General features: G+C 33.5%; 1 pseudogene; it reads left to right on the top strand.

Annotated features, from left to right (window-relative positions):
• Positions 1–21002, top strand: part of LOC114637338 — a 41397-nt pseudogene extending 20395 nt beyond the window's left edge.
• Positions 21003–21778: the final 776 nt, after the last annotated feature.

Below are 21778 nucleotides of genomic sequence, written 5' to 3'. Positions count from 1 at the left end.
TATAAGTGCTTATTTGATGATGTAATTTATATTCTCTGCTTTCTAGTGTTTATGTATTTATGCTATCTGTTTGCAGTATTTTCATCTGCATTGCTGTATTTATCAAGATAACAAGACTATCTTTTGACTGTTTCTTAGCCTGTGTGAAATATTCCAGAGGGATGAATAGTATCAGACAGAACATTATGAATTAGAGAGAAATGTTCCTGTATGTTTCCTAATAAAGGCGATTAGATGTATTTATCCCAATCAGACCTTCTAATCCCATGAAGACCATCTTATATCTGTACTGTCCAGAAAGTAAGGCACTAACTTTAAGAGTATTAACACTTAGAAATCACTTTAAACACATAAGGAAACCTTTTGGGAGTTAACAAGTGAAAAACAACCAAAAGAAAACAGGTATGAAGGTAAATTATGCTCAGTGTGACAATATTATGTGTTTGGTAAAATTGTAGTGGGATATTAAGAATTACATCAAACATAGTGGAGGAGAAAGCAAGCATACTTATGAACGCATCTTGAAAATTATGTTACCTTGAGGAATTTATTTCTGAAATTTTAAAATATAACAAAAATGCCTATTGGAAATTTGATTTTTAGAAAAAATACTTGATTTTCAGTCTGTCTATTCTAGAGAATCATATATTGTTTCAGAAAAAAATCACAAAATTTTCTCAAATTCTTATAAGATAGGGAGGTTTTGGATGTTGGGGAGGCTCTTTTATTTTATCATAATTAATGCTTCTTGTAGCTTCATTTATCTTGTGTCTTTTTGTCTCATCAATTCAGGCATCAATATGCTTTCATTATATTGTGCAGCTTGAATCCCTTCACTGAAAAGACTACAGTTTTTGTAGTGTGACCATTAGTGTCTGGCTTGCTCATTATAAATAAATGTTATTTTCCGTGTAATAAATATTTAACTTTTCTTTATGTAAGAAAAAATTAGATTCCCGACAGAAATGTATTGACTTTCATTATAAAAAATTAACAATAGTATATCATACAATTCATTCACTAAGCATATTTTTTCGCATAGAATTGAGCACATAAAGGCCTATATACTGCAAAGCTTAAAACATTCTTTTATCTTTCTTATTTAATCCTTATTTGTTAGCGAATTTTCTAAGCATTTTAAATAGATGATTTCTTATCTCTGTCTGTGATTCTTATTCAGTATATGTTTGTAAATATAAATGTCTTCTTTTTTAATATCATATTTACAAAGAAATAATAGGACACTCATTATATTCTAGTAAACTAGCATTTTAAAAGTAATATTTTCTAAATGATTATTTCTTTTAATCTATTGTATAGGAAGTGTAAGAATTGAATATTTATTGTGTAGATTGTTCCTGTTGAATATAGAATAATTTTAGGAGGAAACTGGCTTTTGAATTGACACATTAATGGTGTCATCTTCCCAAATTTATTATCATATATAGCATTTTGTGTGTGCACATACTTTTGATACAGCTCACATTTTCAGGTGAAAGATAAATTTTGAGAACAAATTTTCCTATCTGGCAATGAGTATCTTGAGATCAAACTCAGGCCTCTAAGCCAGGATCCTACAGTGTCTAAGTCAATTTATTAGGCAACGTGTTCAGTCGTTTTATTGACTTTTCTAGTATGCTTCCAAATGCAACTGAAAATTTCCTCATAAGAGGAAATTTTTTCATAAGAATAAATTATTACTCTCATGTCAATTAAAACATATGAAATTTTTTTCAATTGGTTTTTATCAACCAAATATTCATTTCTTCTATTTGTAGCTTTATAAAGTTGGCATATGTCAAGAACATATCCCTTGACAACATAAATAGTATTTATGGACAATCATCAGCAATTTTCCATAATAAAAAGAAAACTATTATCTGGGCAGTTATTTTAAAATATTTTTCTTGATATTTTATTCTTATTTCATATGCTATATTCATTGCTCAAACTACAGGAATTTATACTACAGCTACAATTTTTCAATATTTATTCTCCAATAATATTCAAAAATGTATCATTTTGAAATCCAGGAATATTTAATTATAAACATGTACACTCATACAAATGAAGAGTACATTTGTTTGAAAAATGAAGAACCTAGAAAATATTACATTGCCAATTTTCTAGATTTCTTTTGTAGATAATGAAATCCTGGGTTGTTTATGTCTATCTTATACATATTTTCAGTGAATGTGGTTGTAATCTTAACTATATTCTGACATTCACCTTGCCTTTTCATTGATATCCTCTTTCTTTGAATTTCAGCAGTATGTTTTTTTTTCAGCAGTATGACGACAGACTGGATCATGAGTCATCACAAATTTCCTTCACGGCCTTCCTTTTATTTATGTTAACTCTAAAATCCTTTCCTTATCGTTTTCCTTATCACTTCCTTTGCCTACATTCACTCCCAGTTTATGCTTTTCATTGTCACTCAGGTTTTGTTTGTTAGCTTTTTTATCAGTATGTTTTGTAAGTAAGATATAATATGGGGAGATATTTTTGAGCAAAACCAGAAATGCCAATACAATCAGCTCATAAAATACATAGCAAACTTTCTGGTATAAGGGTGTTTGGCAAAGTATCACTGAGGTACTTATTGATGTCTCTTGTTTTTCAGCATGGTAAGGGTTAGTTTACCATTCACCTTATATAAATGTGTTCATCCAACTAAAACGTTCACATTCAGTAATAATTCAGACATGTATAGACTGATTAAAATAAATAAAATTAATTTCATGTTCAAATATTAAATTAAATTATATAATGTTCACTGTGTTTTATTGCAATTACGAATGTAAATAGAGAATCTTTTCTAAGATGTTAAAAAATTTTACACTGTAAAAAAATCATACAAGTAATTTCTCAGATATTTTATAATTCCAAGTGATTTGTCTAGTATTTTGTTGCAACTGTCATGCTACTTGAAGTATCAATTCTGATTTATCATTTAATATTATTCTGATTTAGTTTTATTCTGAGTACATACAATCTTAAATTTTAATATTGTACTAGATTTTCATTTTCTTAAAATTTTCACATTGCCCAAAACCCCATTTATTTGAGTAACACCTAAAACATGTAGGAACTTTACATATGTTAATCATAATGAATTTTGATCCAATCTTTGAGATAGCAGATTAAAAATCTCTGAGGAAAGAATTGCTAAAAGGTAATCAGAGTAAAATATTTTTGTTCATACCATTGTTTCTTGTTTCTTGGATGTGGCCATCTTCCTTAATATTAACTTCCCTTTCCTTTTCTCTGCTTCTTTCTTTGGATGTTTTCTAGAATCTAAGAGATTTTTGTGATGCTGAGAGTACCTCTATTTTATTTAAGTGTGTCTTTCTTATCAAATGGCTATTGTCCATCATGTATTCTTCCTGCTAGCCTGATTAACATTCATTCTCACCAATGTTTTCCTCTAGGCTGGTATTCAACTTGAAAGCCCACTATCAGTTGGTATTTTTCTAATAAATTCTAATGAAATTCTTTTGAGTCTATAAAAACCTATATAGCCAGTGTAATTTTATTCATGTATACTTTCATTTGTTGGTAGATAAGCATTGTGTATATTTTTTCCTTTGGAAGAATATTCCACCTTTGCAGACTACTTCAAGCATACCCTAGCTAGAATGTTGGTATGTGGGTATGGGGATGTGTTTTTGGTGTGTGTGTGTGTGTGTGTGTGTGTGTGTGTGTGTGGGTGTACGTGTGCAGGTGTATGAGATTATGTCATTCTTGCCTTCCATGAATTAAGAAAAAGAAAGGAGATTTATAAGATTTTGTGTAGATCAAAGGGAAGAGGAAATGATGCAATTGTGTCATAACGACAAGGAAAGAATGAACAAAACAGTCGTCATTTTCAAAATTGATTTGTGGTATACCATGTTTTTTCAAAATCAGGTACCCAATAGAGAATGACCAAATATGTTTTATTCAACGTTCTTCTTATCATTGTTGTATGATTGGAGATAGAGAGCTCCTCTCCTGTATTTAGTATGCAATGATAAAAGTGATTGTAACTTAATTGTTATGAAATATTCAAAAATCATTTATATCTTATATATTTGTATTTATTTGAAAATACAGTATTTATCAATGATAAAATGATATTGCTTCTATTTCTAAAAATTAAATATTCAACTACCAATTCTTTTCCAGTGAATAATATTATTTTATTTATTCATTATTTTTCATCTTTTCTTTAAAAATAATAATCACTAATTTTTGATAATTTCTTTTTAATATCAAATAACTTTATTAACTAACACAAAGTTAAATTAATTTCTAAAAATGTACATGCATGTTAAAAGAACATTATAATAAGTCTGAATGATAAGCACCATTGGATATCATAAGCAAAGTACATGTACAACAGCCGCCAGGATGTTAACTTTATATTTTATGTTTCAGTAGCTCTATTGATTCCAATCATATTAACATTAATAAGAGTATTGTGTTTCTTTTTATTTATTTATTTGTGTGTGTGTGTTTTATGTGTGTCTGTGTGTGTGTGTGTGTGTGTATCAGTATTTGATCATGTAGATTTGGAGTTTTGGATAGTTTTGTGCTAATATGACTTCTGGGAACCATACTTGGGTTCTGTGGAATAAAGAACACTCTAAATTGTTGAACCAGTTCTCTTCTCCCATCACACAATTATTTCTTAAGAATATTATTCAATATACTTACACATACATGCAATTCAGCATATTGATCATATTATCCTAAGCTTCAATCTACTTCAGAATCAACCATTTCTGCCACTATCTCTCTACCAACACAATTTTAATTTTAATATTTTTCTTCTCAATCAATTCCACTTTTTGTTGCCCAAGTTATTTTGATTGTGAAGCATTCAAGAATCAGATTTGCCTAGTAGGCATCAGATTATTGATGAATCCTGATTCCTCCTTCAGCAGATATCAAGTTGTAAAACAGTTATGCTTTGAATAAAAGTGTCCCTCATAGACCATTATGTTTGAATGTTTGTGCCATTCTGAGCAGTAAATTTAAAAACATCATCTTGCTTGAGTATGAGTGGCTTTGCTGTGATGTGTGCCTTAGAAGTGTAAGAAGCTTAAGTCTGTACAGGATCTTAACGTCTGCTGCCTGCAGAAAAAAAAATTAGTACTTTCACCTCCATCCCTAAGACCAGAAGTGCCTGCACATTGCCAAACTTCCAACCATGATAAAATGGGTAATACCTATGAAACTGTAAGCCTGCCCAATTAGATATTTTCTCTTATAAGAGTTGTAAGGGATTTTGTGTCTCTTCACAGCAGTAAAACTCAACACCGTAATGTAAACCAGGGACATGAGTTTTATTGTGATAGGCAAGGTTTTCTGTTTGCAGGTATAATGAGTGTGGATTTGGTTGAGGAAATCAGTGAACTGCATTAAGTGCTACTTAATGAACCATTCTAGGAGGAACTTGTAAAAGGTTTTACCAGGTGTTAGTTAAACTCTGTGTTCCTGACTAATGAGGTTTCAGAGGAGACAAATGTTAGTATGTTTTGTATAGATTATGCTTGTTATACTTGGGCAAATACTATTGCTGATTTTTTTGCCTTGAAAAAAGTCTCCCTGTTTTAATGTTTTTCCACAGAAACCCAAGACTTGGTGTTAGTATACCTGTATGACAGACTTACTGCTGATTTTAGGCCTATGGCTTCTTTTAGGCCTTCAGTGTTTAAGCAGGGCTGCCCCCGACATCTCCCCCCTTCTCTAAGTATAGAAGGGCTGTGGCAATTCTAATCTTGTGAAGGCAGGAATAGAGGCCTGACCTCCAGTAATTGAAGGGGACCTTGTAATGGCTCTGGTCCCTCTATTGTTGTCCAGTGAGGCATGAGGGCCATACCCATCCCAGTATCTTTTTCCTGGAGAGGGGATATGTGAACAGGAAGCTTTTGTAGAAATTTACCAGCCTGAGTAGTCATAGACCTTGTAAATAGGTAGCCTTGGCAGATAATACCAACTTAGATAAGGGCATGTGAATCATAGGTAGAGTCATAAGAACCTGTCCCCTGAACCTTTACCCAGCCGATACCCTGTTCTGAAAGAGATCTGTATTCCCTCTGAATACCTACGCTCCACTGTCACCTCCTTCCCCACGTCCTGCCTTTTTGTGTTTATAACCCCTGTGTGAATAAGTAAAAAATAAGATTTAAAAAAAAAATCTCCTTGAAGCTAATGTGAAGAGATATAGATCAAATCCTTTGGCAGAGGAAATCTTAAGTCACGTATTGACTCTGTTGTGTAGTTATTATTGTCCACATTATGACGATTTCTAATGAAAAGGAAGAAGCTGAGAGATAAAATTGCAAATTGTACATTTCTGTACTGAATGTACCAATACAGAATTTGTGGAGAAAATGCAATAGGAGTTAGAATGGGGCTAAATCCTGTGTTCAAATAGATAAACAGAGTAACTGAAAGCTTCTTGGTAAATGGAATGATGGTAGTGGAGACATCAGGGCAAGATTCCACCCAGGATAGTGAAAAAGAGTTCAGGAAATACTTAGTGCTTGCTGTGGTGTACCACATCTGTAATTCCAGTTATTAGATCTCTGAGTTTGAGCCAAGAGTGTACTACAGATTGAGGTTTAGGACATTTAAAATATGGAGTAAATGGAATTAACAAAAAGAGAAAGCTGACAATGATTTAATTTTATTGGGTGGTGATGAGTATTTTCCATCCCTAATAATCAGGAGAACATGAAAACTGAATATGAATTTCCATGTGGTTCTGGCATTGAGTCAATGATCAAAGAAAGGTGTAGCTGACTATTTCTCTATGAAGAAAGAAAGATGATAAGATCAAGAATTTATCAGGGATGCCTCTATATCCTAGAGGACCCTTTATGTGAAGCTCTAAAATAGAACCATGGATTGACATTAAGATCAAATGATGTAGAAGATGCCTGAGTTCATGGATATCAGCCAATACCCACTGCTATTGGGAAATGGAATAAGCCCAAGAAAATAGTGTTTTAGGTCAAATTGATAAAAAGTTTTATATATATGAAGCGTATTTTAACATCAAATATGGAGATGCACAGTTTAGAGTTTGCTCAGCTTACACTTTGTCTTGCTTTGTTTTAGCATTTTCTCACTATTTTCCCCTTCCTCCAATTTGAAATGGTAATACATATTTTGAGTCATTATTTGTTATAAGTATATGATCTTCTCTTTTATTTTGCTTTTATTGAAAATTACTTAATGACAGAATGCAGGATTCTCAGAAGAGAATCTGAACTTTGGACTTTAAACACATTGAGGATGTTGTAAATTAATGGCACTTTTAAGGATGAACCAATGTATTTTGTGTTATGTTATGGCTACAAGCTGAAGAGTGCCAAGCAACAAAAGGCTGTGGTTTTTTTTTATAGAAATGCCTCCAATATTCTATTGTTTTTAAAATTTTGCTTATAATGAATGGTACTATTAGGAGGTGTGGCCTTATTTGAGTAAGGTGCAGACTTGCTAGAGTAAATGTGTCACTGTGGAGACAGACTTACAGGCTTATTAGTCTAAAAAGCTAAAGTCTTGCCATTTTGTCTTAGTTTCCACTTTTTCTGCATGTGGATTAAGATGTAAAATTCTAAGATGGTCTTTCTGCCTGTATACTGCTGTACTTTCCACCATGTCCATACTAGACTAAAACTTTGAAACTGTCAGTTAGTTCCAGTTAAATATTTTCCTTTATGACAGTTGCTGTGGACATTTTCTCTTCTATCTGCAATAAAACACTAAGAACAACAGCCTCTTAGTTTGTGGTTGGTTTGTTGGCTTACCCACATTCTCCCTGCTGTGAGCATTCAAAGGTAATGCTGTGTAGTTATATATACTATGAAATTATAAATATATCTTCCTTGCCATATTAAGAAAACATTGTGCCTTTGAGATTATTCCCAACCACTTATTCTAAGATCAAGAGTTTTTAGAATTTTACCACTACTTCTGAACTAAGTTCTATAACCCTTTTTGGGGGAAGAAAACATTGAACAATTAAATCTTAATTAAGTATTTTAATTATCACCAATCTGTCTCTGAAATGAAATATACTTTTATGTCAGTGTGGATTTGAATCCTTTTAGAGAAAATTGTGTTTTTTGACAAAAGTTATTACTATATAAATGAAAAGAAGTCTCAGAGGGTATAACATGCCAAGAGTCATGACCTGAGGTAATGTTTCCAAAAGAGTGTGAGTACATGTCTGTATCCAGTGACCATATGGAGTAAATTCTAAGATAGCATATTATCTACTAGCAATTTCTGACTACTATACGGAAAAATAATATTATCAGAGTTATGACAACTGTGACCCATATGGAATGTATTTAACTTGGAATATTATTTAATAAAAATATTGCTTCTAAAATTTGATTTGGTTGACAAGAAAATGGTGGATTTTCATAAATAAACATCTCAAAATGCCAAGATCAAGATATCAGATGTTCTGCAATTTTGGGAGAAAGTGATTCATTATATGTAGACTGAACATTTTGTATATTCTAATAAATTACAAAATATGCTTTGAAAAACTATAATTAATGAGTAATAATATTAAATGATCTTGCCCAATTTTAATGTTTTTACCCAGGTAGTTCAACCTATTCATGGTGAAAAAGTTAAACGGCAAATTTTATAGAAACAAAGATGAACTATAAAGTTTAATGTACTCAATATGTGTTCCATGTTGTATTCTTTTTCTGTATATTTTGTCATTTATACAGGTATAATTTTAAGAACTATCAGTATATTCTGGCTTTGGTATTTGCCATTGAAGAGATCAATAGGAACCCCAACATTTTACCTAATATATCTCTTGGATTTGATTTCTACAATGTCACATTCACTGAGAAGGAAACTCTTATAAATGCCTGTGTTTGGCTCACAGCTCAAGGGCAGAAAATGATTTTACCAAATTACAATTGTGACAAAAGAAGTTTTACAGCTGCCCTCACAGGAACATCATGGACAACATCTGCCCAAATTGGAACCTTACTTCAACTCTTTAAATTTCCTCAGGTAAGAAAATTTGGAGTGTTTGACCTGGGAATTAGGTCTCTTTTTTCATATTACAAGTGTTGTTAAAACTACAAGTGGGGTATTCAAATTATTCAACACCAAAGAAAGTACTAAAAACTTGGATATCAATCAAATTCTCTTCAATGCAAGAGAAAGGATGGTGACATAAATAAAACAAGGTAGAGCCTTGAAACTAACAGGCTTGCGAGGAATTACTGTAAAATTCTGTAAATGAAATTTTCCTTTAAAATTGAGATCAAACTACCTTTGTTTACTGTTGTCATTTGTTGCTTCAGGAATGATATTTTGCTTGAAGTTAATATTCTTCTTCTAACTTGGTTCAGCTTTCTTTTGGACCCTATGATCCTATCTTGAGTGACCGTGGTCAATACTCTTCTCTCTACCAGATGGCCCCCAAGTACACATCAGTTTCACTTGGCATTGTATCTTTGATGGTTCATTTTAGGTGGTCCTGGGTTGGTCTCATCCTCCCAGATGACAACAAAGGGAATATAATTTTATCAGAATTCAGAGAATATATGGAGATTAAAGGCATCTGCATATCTTTTGTGAAAATGATCCCAGTCACATGGACTTCATATTTTAACAAATTTTGGGAAAATATGGATGAGACAAATGTCATAATTATTTATGGTGACATTGATTCACTCGCAGGTATAATGCGAAATATTGGGCAAAGATTGCTGACAGGAAAAGTCTGGGTCATGAACACAGAACCTTATATTACTGACTATGCTGATTATTTCATGCTTGACTCATTCCATGGCAGCATAATTTTTACACACCATTATAGAGAGAGTATTGATCTTACTAAGTTTATTCAAACAGTTAATCCTTACAAATACCCAGAAGACATTTACCTCCCTAAGTTTTGGCATTTGTTCTTCAAGTGCTCATATTCTGATATTGATTGTCAACTATTGGCTAAGTGTCAGTCAAATGCTTCTCTGGATATGTTACCTAGTTTTATATTCGACATGGCAATCAGTGAAGAAAGCACCAATATCTACAATGCTGTGTATGCTGTGGCTCACAGTCTGCATCAGATGAATCTTCAAAATGTACAAATACAGCCACATGAAAATGGGAAAGCAATGGCCTTTTTCCCCTGGCAGGTAATAGCCACCCTATTCTATAGTATTATCAGCACCTTGATACATGAGTTATGCAATGAGAGCACATTATGTATTGTAAAATTGCATTCATCTTGTTCACAATCATAAGAATTTTTGTGTTTTCTAAACTCATTTAGAGGTCAAGACAGTTTCAAGTATGCATTCCTGATAAACCAAATGAAAGATTAAAGGAGGATATGATATTAGTCAATACAAGTGTGATGTCATCAATAGCTAGATATATAACATTCTAATGATAATGGTTGCAATAAAAGTCAATTTTTCTGTATGTATTTTACAACAGGAATAAATGAGTAGACATTTAAGTGAAACAATGTGAGTGGTTTTAAACCTAAATAATTCCCTTTTTTTAAACCCTTTAGACATCAGCACCATGATTTTAGACTGTAAATCTCTGAAGATACTCTGAATGAAAATGGGTCTGACTAGGTTTGAAGATATCTAACATTTACATGAGTCCGAAATCCTTTGTTCATTACCTGAATTTGTCTATAGTTTTCTCTTGAAAACTTCTGAATTGTCATTCAGAAGCAGAATCCATTCATTTATCTAACATTGTTTGGAGCTTCATTAGTTTGACTTTTACTTCATAAATTAAAATAAATAAGACACATTCTAAACCATATTTTAATTCTGCCTCTTGGACACAGTGTAATATAAATTCATGAATCTCTTTTAGCTTAACATTTTCCTGAAGGACATTGATGAGAGAGGAAACATGAATATAGGTGGGAGGAAAAAATTAAATACAGAATATGATATTTATAACCTTTGGAATTTACCAAAGGGTCTTGGACAAAAGGTGAAAATAGGGTCCTTTGCAGCAAATGCTCCTGAAGGCCAACAGTTGTCCTTATATGAGCAGATGATTCAATGGGCAGAAGGATTTTCAGAGGTGGGTTACATATTAAATCAATGCTTTAATCATGTCTTAATAATATATATTTAATTTCAGAAAAAATAACACTTGTTTTGTGACTTAAGGCCTAACACTATTGATTACGAGAATAAAATACCACAAGGTTACTACTAGGGTATTGTCCTTTTTCATTCTTTCATTCAGATTATTGGAAGTATTTAGTGTTAAATAAAGCCTCCAATATTCATTCACATGAATATAATTTATTCTCCATTTTCAAAATTTAGGAAAACCTGAAGAGAAAATTTTTAGCTCTAAAATGTCTCTTGGGTCAAATGGTTTTAGAAATGTTCTCATTCAGGATTAATAACACAAAACAATATTAAAATTAACATTTTATTGTGTGATCAAATGACATGTCCAAATACAACTTATGAAAAAAAAAACACTACATTTTTATGTATGGTTCTAGAAGTATGAAAGTCTACCATGGATAGAATTGTGACACTAAGGGTTGGTTAGTTTTGAATACAGGCTCAAAAACCAGCAGGATAATGTTTCTATACATCCATATTTACAAAAAGAACAAGGAGAAACCTAGACATGAGGAGAAGATTAAAATGTTTTAGTTACAACCACATTGAAACAATTTCTCCATCAAGTTTGTATTTTGAAATTTTAAATTAGTTTCCAAATGGTGGTACTAATGTGGAAGTTGGCACCCAAATACTTTAGCTTATATGATATTTTAAATACCATAACTCTGTTAGCGACTCTTAACTGTATATATATTTGCAATGCACCCATCCTCAATGTTGCCTAAAAATTGTATCCCATGAACAATTGTCCTACAAGTGAATACAGAACTAAAATAACTTAAAGAATTTTAGAGTGCATTTCATTATATTTGGAAATATATGATTTCCAAATTTTACGGTTGCATATGAAATATATATATTCTCTGAGTTTAGAAAGGCATGAATGATGTTGTTCTCTTCTATGTTCTATATATTAGTACTGAGACATTAGCCAAATTTAAGTGTCCGTTTTCAACTTAGATAAATTTATCTAAATATTTTTTTCCTAGAAATACACATGTCTTTTTTTCTATGTCCAAACTACATCCTATCAAATTGACAGATCGGATTCAAAAGCATGGTACTAGTAAACGTGATCAATGCTTTAGTCAGAAAGTACAAAGATAGTATCAATCTGAAGCGATTCTGTGGTCTTCTATATTTAATTCCCTATCACCTACCCTTCTCAAACTTGCCCATACCTCATTATGTGTACAAATTCTCTAACACTCTGATAATACTCAGATAAATCCTTAAACACATGTTTCTCCAGGGCATAATCGTTTTTTTATAAATCTAAAAGATTTAGATAAATTTATTTTAATTTTTCTCAGATCCCTCAGTCTCTGTGCAGTGAGAGTTGTATGCCTGGATTCAGAAAAGTAACCCTGGAGGGCAAGGCCATCTGCTGCTGTACCTGCATGCCTTGTGCAGACAATGAGATTTCTAATGAAACAGGTAAATGCAGGTTTTACAGAAATCTTTACCATTTCTTTCGAGAATTCAATAATAAACTAAGTATCAATGAAAATGGTCCTATATCAAATCAGAAATAAATATTTTCATTTCTTTTTATGAATTTAATTGTCATAATTCCTCAGCATCTCTTTGAAACAGACCATCATAGGCATTAAAAGTCATACTTGATTTACATCTGTGATTAACTGCCAAAACTGACTGTGAAAGAAGAAAATTAATATGTTCAGTGTAATTCACAATATGTTTCATTTGATGGTTTCATATAGTCCATATTGATAAAGTATCAGTATAGGATTTCACCTATGTTTCATTATATTTTTTCTCCTTCATAGTAGTGATTATCTCCAACTCATTTTCAAAATATATTTTCTCTCAAATCTTAGTTGTTCAATAATGTTGTCCAATGTGTTTTGATCATATTCACTCCTTGTCTTAGTTAGGGTTTTACTGCTATGAACAGACACCATGACCACAGCAACTTTTAAAAGGACAATATTTAATTGTGGCTAGCTTACAGGTTTAGAGGCTTAGTCCATTATCATAAAGACGTGAATATTGCAGCATCCCGGCAGTCATGGTGTAGGAAGAGCTGAGAGTTCTACATCCTGTTTTGAAGGCAAACAGGAGAAGAAAACCTTCCAGACAGCTAGGACCTTGGTCTTAAAGCCCATGCCCACAGTTATACACCTACTACAACAAGATCACACCTCTTAATACTGCTACTCTTTGAGTCAAGCATATACAAACCATCACATTCCACTCCCTGGCTCCCATAGGCTTGTTGAAACCAGAATCTGGGGCGGGGGGGGGCATACCTAGCCATTGCATAATAATAAATACATTTTATCTGAGTTTCAAAGTCCCTGTAGTCTATAGCATTCTCAACAATGTTAAAAGTCCAAAGTTCAAAGTCTCTTCTAAGATTTTTCCAGTCTCTTAACTGCAATACCCAAGACAAGACAGGAAACCATCTGGGCATACTCCAACCTCTGCATCTCTACATCTTATGACAAAGTGGACTTCAGGTCCCCAACTCCTTTTTCATCTTTGATGAGTGTAACGATCATTTATCTCCTGACTGGTACTACATGCTGTTGCAGCTTTCATTGGCAAGTAACTCATAGCAGTGTCATCTTTAACATGTTAGAATCTCCGAGTCAACTTCAACTTCACAGCTTCTTCTAATGTATGACAGTCACACATCAACCTCTAGACTCCTCCAAACGTCTTGTATCACTTCTCTAGCTCTGACCTCTTTAACTCTCTGGGCTTTGGTTGACTCCACTCCACTGCTACTGGTATTCTGTGTGATCTTCCCTGGTACTGACATCTCCAATATACTAGAATCTTTTGCTGCAGCTAGGCTTCACCAGTTGCCTTTCATAGGTATTTTTTTGGTGCCATGCTTCTGCTTCATTGTATGACCCCACGATCCTGGGTCATCAACGGCAGCTGAAGTTGTACCTTCACCAATCGCCTTTCACAGCTCCTTACAATGTCAAGCCTCAGCTGCTCTCCACAACCCCCTCATAACTTAAAAGCCAGTACCACCTGAGTAACTCTTACACATAACCAAGTACACCTCTAGATGTAGGTGCAGTCTTGGCTATCTCTAGAACATAGCTTCTTTGTGCTCTCAAAAAACACTTCCCAGATTTCACCGCAGTGATGCTCGTCTCTTCTTAGTAAAAGCTTATTTCTTAGCACCAGCTAACCAGCATCAATTGTTCCAGTAATCCCTTCTGTTCCTGATGCTAAACCTAGAGATACATGGAGATACTGCTGAGTTCTGCTGTTTGCTGGGGCTGAAACTTTGCCCCCATATTCTATTACATCACACCAGCTTCCTGTTTTTCAGCTTTCATGGCCTAAGCCTGGCTATCCTGGAACTTGCCCTATAGATTTACCTTGAACTCAGATCTGCATGCTTATCTCCTAAATACAAGGATTAAAGGTGTGGTCTCCCAAGCCTGGACATAAGATTTTTTCTACTTAGAAATTGTTCTTTATTAGGCAAGACTTGAATTCAGAGTTCTGCATGCCTCTATCTCCTGGGATTAAAGGTTTGAATCACTATTCCTGGACCTAAACTTTGGCTTAGTGGTATCTTCCTCCAAAGCCCTACTTCCTTAATCATTTTTTTTTTTTTTTTTGCCTTGAACACAGGATTCAGCTCCATTCTACTTCGTGGTGCCACTTTAATACTTGAACCACACATTGTGTATTTTTCCTTTTTCAATTTACTCCTTTTAATGAAAACACCCTTCAAAAAATGAACTTTAGTTACCACACTATTCAATTTATACCAAGCTGTTTTGGAAACTTCCTATTTAAATGCAATTAATCTAAATCTGCCTTCCAAATCCCTAGGACCAAGGTCTTAAAGCCTATGCCCACAGTGACATACTTACACAACAAGACATCTTAACAGTTTCACTCACTTGACCAAGCATATCTAAACCATCACACCCCTCTTAATCTTTCCAGATGTACTCCACACTTTCCTAATTATTCAAAATTTTGTAATTAACCTATCTAATACATTCTGTGATACTCATTTACTTCTGTGTTTGTACATCTCACTTGACTGTTGTCAGCCAATCATGTGATGAATGATAAAAGACGACTCTCCTCCCAAGAGCTACCAATTGGCAATATCTTATTTTAACATAATATTTTATTAATGGGTCTTTCATGACAGATTACCATTTGAGATCTTTTGTGGAGAGATGTGTTACAAGAGGCAAGGTTTGAGATTTCCAAAGGCTATGTGACATCTGGGTTCTCTATATTCTCTGAACTCTGCCTTCTTTTTTTCTTGGATATTTTCTTTATTTACATTTCAAATGTTATCCCCTTGCCTGGTTCTCCCCCCCTCCCCAAAATTTCCTATTCCTTCCCTCCTCCCCTGCTTCTATGAGGGTGTCCCCCCAACCATCTACCTACTCCCTCCTCCCCAACCTCAAATTCCCCTACACTGTGGTATCATGCCTTCACAGGACCAAAGCCCTTTCCTCTCAATGTTCCCCAAAAAGGTCATCCTCTGCCATATATGCAGCTGGAGCCATCAGCCCTTCCATGTGTATTCCTTGGCTGGTGGTTTAGCCCCTGGGAGCTCTTGGGAGGGGGGGGGCGTCTGCTTGGTTGATATTATTGTTCTTCCTATGGAGTTGTAAACCCATTCAGCTCCTTCAGTCATCAATTCAGGGTATAAAAATTTATCAACTGCTCCAGTGTCATCTCTTTCTGGATGCTGTCATGGTTACTAATATGTCAAAAATGGACTAACAATGTAAACCTATAAGCAAAGATCTCGGTTAAATATTTTTATGAGCTATTGTCTTTACATAGGAATAGAACAATATCTAAGATAGGATAACAATACAACTCCTTAAATGATTTGAGAATTTTACTTAGAAAATATCTAGCTGGGATTAATGAAGAGGCAATTGATAATTATAGCTATTATCACACAGACCTTCATTATTATTAGTTAGATATCCTTATCTATTTTCTGTTGCTGTATGCAGATACTACGGATTATAGTTTTCAATATAACTGGTTAATTTGTATCACTATTTGAAATGTGAGAGTAGCATTATGCTAGTATCTGGTGAGTGAGCTTTTGTTCTCATTAAGAACACAGTAACTGTGCATGAGAGAATTATTGTCTAGCACTCTGCACATGACTCTTGTAACTAATGATATAATTTTCATACTACTGTATAAATTGATGAGTTTGCTATTATGAGAAAAAACTTTGCAATTAAGCCAAATTTTTTATTGTTGATCATCATAATGAATATCTAGCACATGAATTAAAATTATACATGTATGTGTACATCCATGTATAACATGTGTGCCTGTATATGTACATAGATATATATGAATATATCATGTATATTTTATTCATACACATATTCATATATGTACATATTTATATAAAGATACAGAAAGAGAAAGACAGAGAGACAGAGATAGTCAGAGAACATAAGAGAGAGTGTTATTTTTATTACCATCAAAATGATAACATTTTATATCTGTTATTTAACACTCCCATAACTGAAGCCCAATTATGAATTATTTTAAATAAGCTTAATTGTATTGGCATGGAATCATAAATTTTGTAGTGAATTTTATTATTTTACACAGTAATTACATTACAAAACTAGTAGAAATATTTTTAATGAACAGATAATGTGAATTAAATGAAAGTTTATGAAGTTTTATTGTCAATTTTAACATTGTAAAGAGAAATGTATTATGGAAATACACAGTATCTGAACTGGTATACTCTATGACATGATTTGGGTGACTAGGGTGACAGCTGTCAGCCCAACTCTCCTTTATTTCTCCTTGGTAGAAATTTTTCATTTCACCATACACAGTCCATTGATAAATTTCAATTCAACTAAGTAAAAGTTGGTCTCCTTGAGGAGATAACTTTTAAAAGATCGACTGTTAACTTCCTACATGTTGCGATTTAGGCTGCATTCAAGAGAGCATTTTGTATAGTAAATGAAATTTGCTGTTTAATTTAAGGTCAGTTGTAGAGTAGGTAAGAAACTTTTAATAGCGCTTTCATGCAAGACACAAAATCAACCTTTCAAATATATTCACACTTATTGTACACACTAATACTTAGATTTTGTGGTATTTTGCTGTGTTAATAATGACATGAGCATATGCTAGACATAAGATGGCAGAGAAGACAAATGGAGATATACACGAGGGAGGGGCTGAGGAGAGCATGATGTCCATAAATGCACTGTAAGGATACTGACTAGGTTTCTTCTTGGTTTAAAACAATGACTATTCGATTTTTATGATACACTTTATTTATTGCACAAAATCATTTAATCAAATACATTTTAAAAATTACTTAGAGTTACAAGTTACACTTTTGGATATAATTTTATTTATTGCTTTAAAGAGATTGTTTCTTTACTACAGTAGCTCTAGTCATCCAACACACATTTCTCCTGTTTTTTTTTTGGTGTTGTTTTTTAAATCTCTGCAGGTAGAGTCTAACAGAGGTAGTGTATGTGCTTTCCTAATCACGTTCAATGTCATGTCTTTTATTTTCCCACCCAATAACCTCCTACTGTGTCAGAGGTTTGTGAACTTCACTACTTTTTAATATCACTTGGCTGACAGTAAAAATTTAAACCCACAATAAATAAAAGGAAAAACTTAAAAGTCAAAAATAGCCAAAGATATGAAAGATGCATCACATATACATATTCAATCCCTGGATAATCTGTGAAGATTGATATGCTGGAAATGTTAAGATACTAAAATCTAAGAAGGTCATCTAACTTATCTAAAGTTGGCTATCTAGTATTTGATGTCAAAGCATTTTCCTATCCAGTCTTGCTAATATTAAACAATCTGCATAAAAATTAATAGCTTAATGTCCTAACACTTGTAACTTTCATCAAATTCTATCTAATTTTCATACACGGCTGGAGATTGAAATTTTTCATTTGATTTCCCCCAGCATATTTTCTGTCTACTATAATTAAATGTTTAAATTTCCTACATGTGTAGGATTATATGACTATTGTCTGTCTTCCTGTAGTACAAACACCATATGCAATTATAATTCAGTTTACATGGTATATACAACTTACAATGTGTACCATCTGTACTGTAGATATGAGACAAGTCTAAGAGGTCTTTTGGAATATTGAATCTCCACTTCGAAAAATAAGTAATATGCACAATTATGGTATCTTCAACAAAAGAAAACATAATTCTCAATATTTCTTTATCTATTAAAATTGAGTCATGTTGGAATTCTTCAGAAATTTTTAAAATGGTATTTATTTACTTCTTTAAAATCCTATACATTATATTTGATATTTATGCCTTCAAAACATACCAGGACCACATGTACATGCATACTTACTTAACATTTTGTTTTTGCTCAACAAAACCTCAAAACCTCTCTTGTATAATTTGTGCTACCTAAATATGTGTGAATGTGAGACAGGCACTGTAGAAAGCTCTACTTTTTAGTGTTTACCATTTTACAGGATGTTGATCTTTTTAAAAATAGCTCCTCAAATAAGAGTGTTATTCATATCAGTCTTCCTTTCATGATGATTTTCCATCAGGCCTGAGCTTGCAGTGATTATATGGATGATGCCACCACCACGAATTTATATACAAACTTGTAGTAATGTGTTTGTGTATCATTATATCCTTACAGATTTCTGAGATTTCTGATTTTTATGGAGTTTCATCAGTCTCTTCTACAAATGCCATATAATAGTACATTTTAACTTCAAATTTTTAGCTCCCCAAAACTCTTCCATATATATGGATATGTGTATGTGTTGTATATTTATAAATAGATGCATATGTATAGTACTGTGTGTCCGCATGTGATTGTGTATGCATGCATGAATGTGTGTATGTATTCATGTATATTATTTGTATGTGACAAACTGAGTTTCTGAATGGTTCCAGTTTGTGCATGATAACAGCTAGCTACTCACTTAGACCAAATTTGCCATGGATTTTTTTTTTATTAACTCTACTATTTAAATAAATATCAAACAATACAAATACAAAAATAAAATTTGTTAAAATGTAATCTGTGTATATATATTTTATGACAATCACACCAATCACACAGTTTACAAAATTTCAAGTTCACAGTAATATAAAAGTGTTCTCTAAAGTCTGTCAGCTCTTGCAGTAATTTTCTATTTGAGAATTGATGCTTGGCTCAAATGATATGATAAAAGTTATTGGGAGCTTCTTGAGGATCTACTAATATAATGGGGTCTATTTACTAAACTCCAGCAGAGAATGAAGAGAATTTAGAAACACACAGAATTTTAAAGAGAAAAGTAAATTTGGGAGTGACTTGTTAAAAAGCATTTTATGAAACCCATTGCAAAATACCACCTCTTTTGCATGTGTATATCATAAGGCATATGTAATTTGTGAGGTGATATCAGTCCCAAGATTATTTTATGCAATGTAATACAATATACTAGTTACCTCCAAATGAGATATACCAGTATAATAAAAAGCAAAAAAAAAAAATTGTAAGTCAAAAGAGGAATTATATTATGCTAGACTATGTCAATATAAACAAGATGGAGTTTCAGAGATTCTATTGGAAGTGGATGTCTACCTGAAGAGAGACATCTTTTCCTATTGAAATATAGATAACTTATCTAAGGGAAAGCATGTGATTGGTAGGAAAGAAAGAATGATTGGATGAATATCCATAATATGTGAACATAGATACATAAATATATACATAAGAAAGAAGGAACACTTTATAAGTATGTACATATTCATTACAGTGTGCTTTTTACTGTTTCCCTGAGAATACAAAGTAAGGTGAAATTTGTGATAGTCCTTGCACATAGAAATGACTCAGAAAATAGGGATCAATTTAACCTGGACTCATAATATCATGACAATCTATATTTCTGACCAGATGTGGATCAGTGTGTGAAGTGTCCAGAGAGTCATTATGCAAATACAGAGAAGAACCACTGCTTCCAGAAGACTGTGAGCTTTCTGGCCTATGAAGACACCTTGGGAAAGACACTAGCCAGTATAGCTTTGTGCTTATCTGCACTCACAGCCTTTGTAATTGGGGTCTTTGTGAAACACAGAGACACTCCCATAGTAAAAGCCAATAATCGAGGTCTCAGTTACACTTTGCTTATCACAATCACCTTCTGTTTACTCTGCTCTTTGAACTTCATTGGTCAACCAAATGCAGCAACATGCATCCTTCAACAAACCGTATTTGGAATTGCATTCACAGTGGCTCTTGCTACTGTGTTGGCCAAAGCCATTACTGTAGTCATTGCTTTCAAAACTACCTTTCCAGGAAGAATGATGAGGTGGTTAATGACATCACGGGCTCCAAGCTATATAATTCCCCTCTGTACTCTAATCCAACTTCTTCTTTGTGGTATGTGGTTGGCAACCTCTCCTCCATTCATTGACCAAGATTTTCATGCTGAACATGGACACATCCTACTTTTGTGTAACAAGGGATCTTCTGTTGCCTTCCACTGTGTTCTGGGATACCACTGCTCCTTGGCACTTGGGGCTTACATCATGGCCTTCTTATCAAGAAATCTGCCTGATACATTCAATGATTCCAAATTTCTGTCATTCAGCATGCTGGTGTTCTTCTGTGTCTGGGTCACCTTTCTTCCTGTCTATCACGGCACTAAGGGGAAGGTCATGGTGGCTATGGAAGTATTCTCTATCTTAGCTTCCAGCACAGCCCTCCTTGGCTTCATATTTGTTCCTAAGTGTTACATTATCTTGTTGAGACCAGACAAGAATTCATTTCATCATATCAGAGAGAAAACACATTCTAGAAGTAATAGGTTTCTTAAAATGTAATTAAAAAAATAAAATTAGCTTCGATGTTAGCAACTATTCAGAGGTTTGAATTCATTCCGTATTCCATTCTAAACATATGTTATCCAATTGTGTTATGGATTCAATTCCATCAAAATTATTTCTTTACCAGTTATGTTACAACGTAATAGTATGAGAGAAATTATTTTTTATTTATTTTTCTTTTAATTTTTTGTGGTTATTTTGTTGATTTACACATAAAATGTTATCCCCCTACCTGGTTTACCCTATGAACCCCCCATCCTACCCCTGCATCCATGAGGGTGCTCCTCTGCTCACATATCCACTCCAGCCTCACTGCCCCAGCATTTCCCTACAGTCAAGCATCAAGCTTTCATAGGGCCAAGGGACTATGTGGATTACTTGGTTGGTGATTTAGTCACTAGGAGCTCTGGAGTATCTGGTTGCTTGACATTTTTGTTCTTTCTACAGGGTTGCAAACCCCTTCAGCTCCTTCAGTCCTTCCCCTATGTCCTCTATTGGATTCCTATGCTCAGTCTGATGGATGGATGTAAGCATCCACATCTGTATCAGTAAGGTGCTGGCCAAGCCTCTCAGGAGACATCCATATAAAGCTCCTGTTAGCAAACACTAGAGCATCAGCAATAGTGTCTGTGTTTGTTGGTTGCATATGGGATGGATCCCCAGGTGGGACAGTCTCTGGATGACCTTTCATTCAGTCTCTGTTCTACTCTATCCATGTATTTCTTTGAGACAGAAGCAATTCTGGTTTAAAATTTTTAGAAGGATGGGTAGCC

The sequence above is a fragment of the Grammomys surdaster genome, unplaced genomic scaffold (genome assembly GCF_004785775.1).
Source record: "Grammomys surdaster isolate TR1022 unplaced genomic scaffold, NIH_TR_1.0 125276, whole genome shotgun sequence".
Classification (NCBI taxonomy): Eukaryota; Metazoa; Chordata; class Mammalia; order Rodentia; family Muridae; genus Grammomys; species Grammomys surdaster.
Note: the sequence above shows the minus strand (reverse complement) of the source record. Positions and strands in the feature narration are given on the sequence as shown.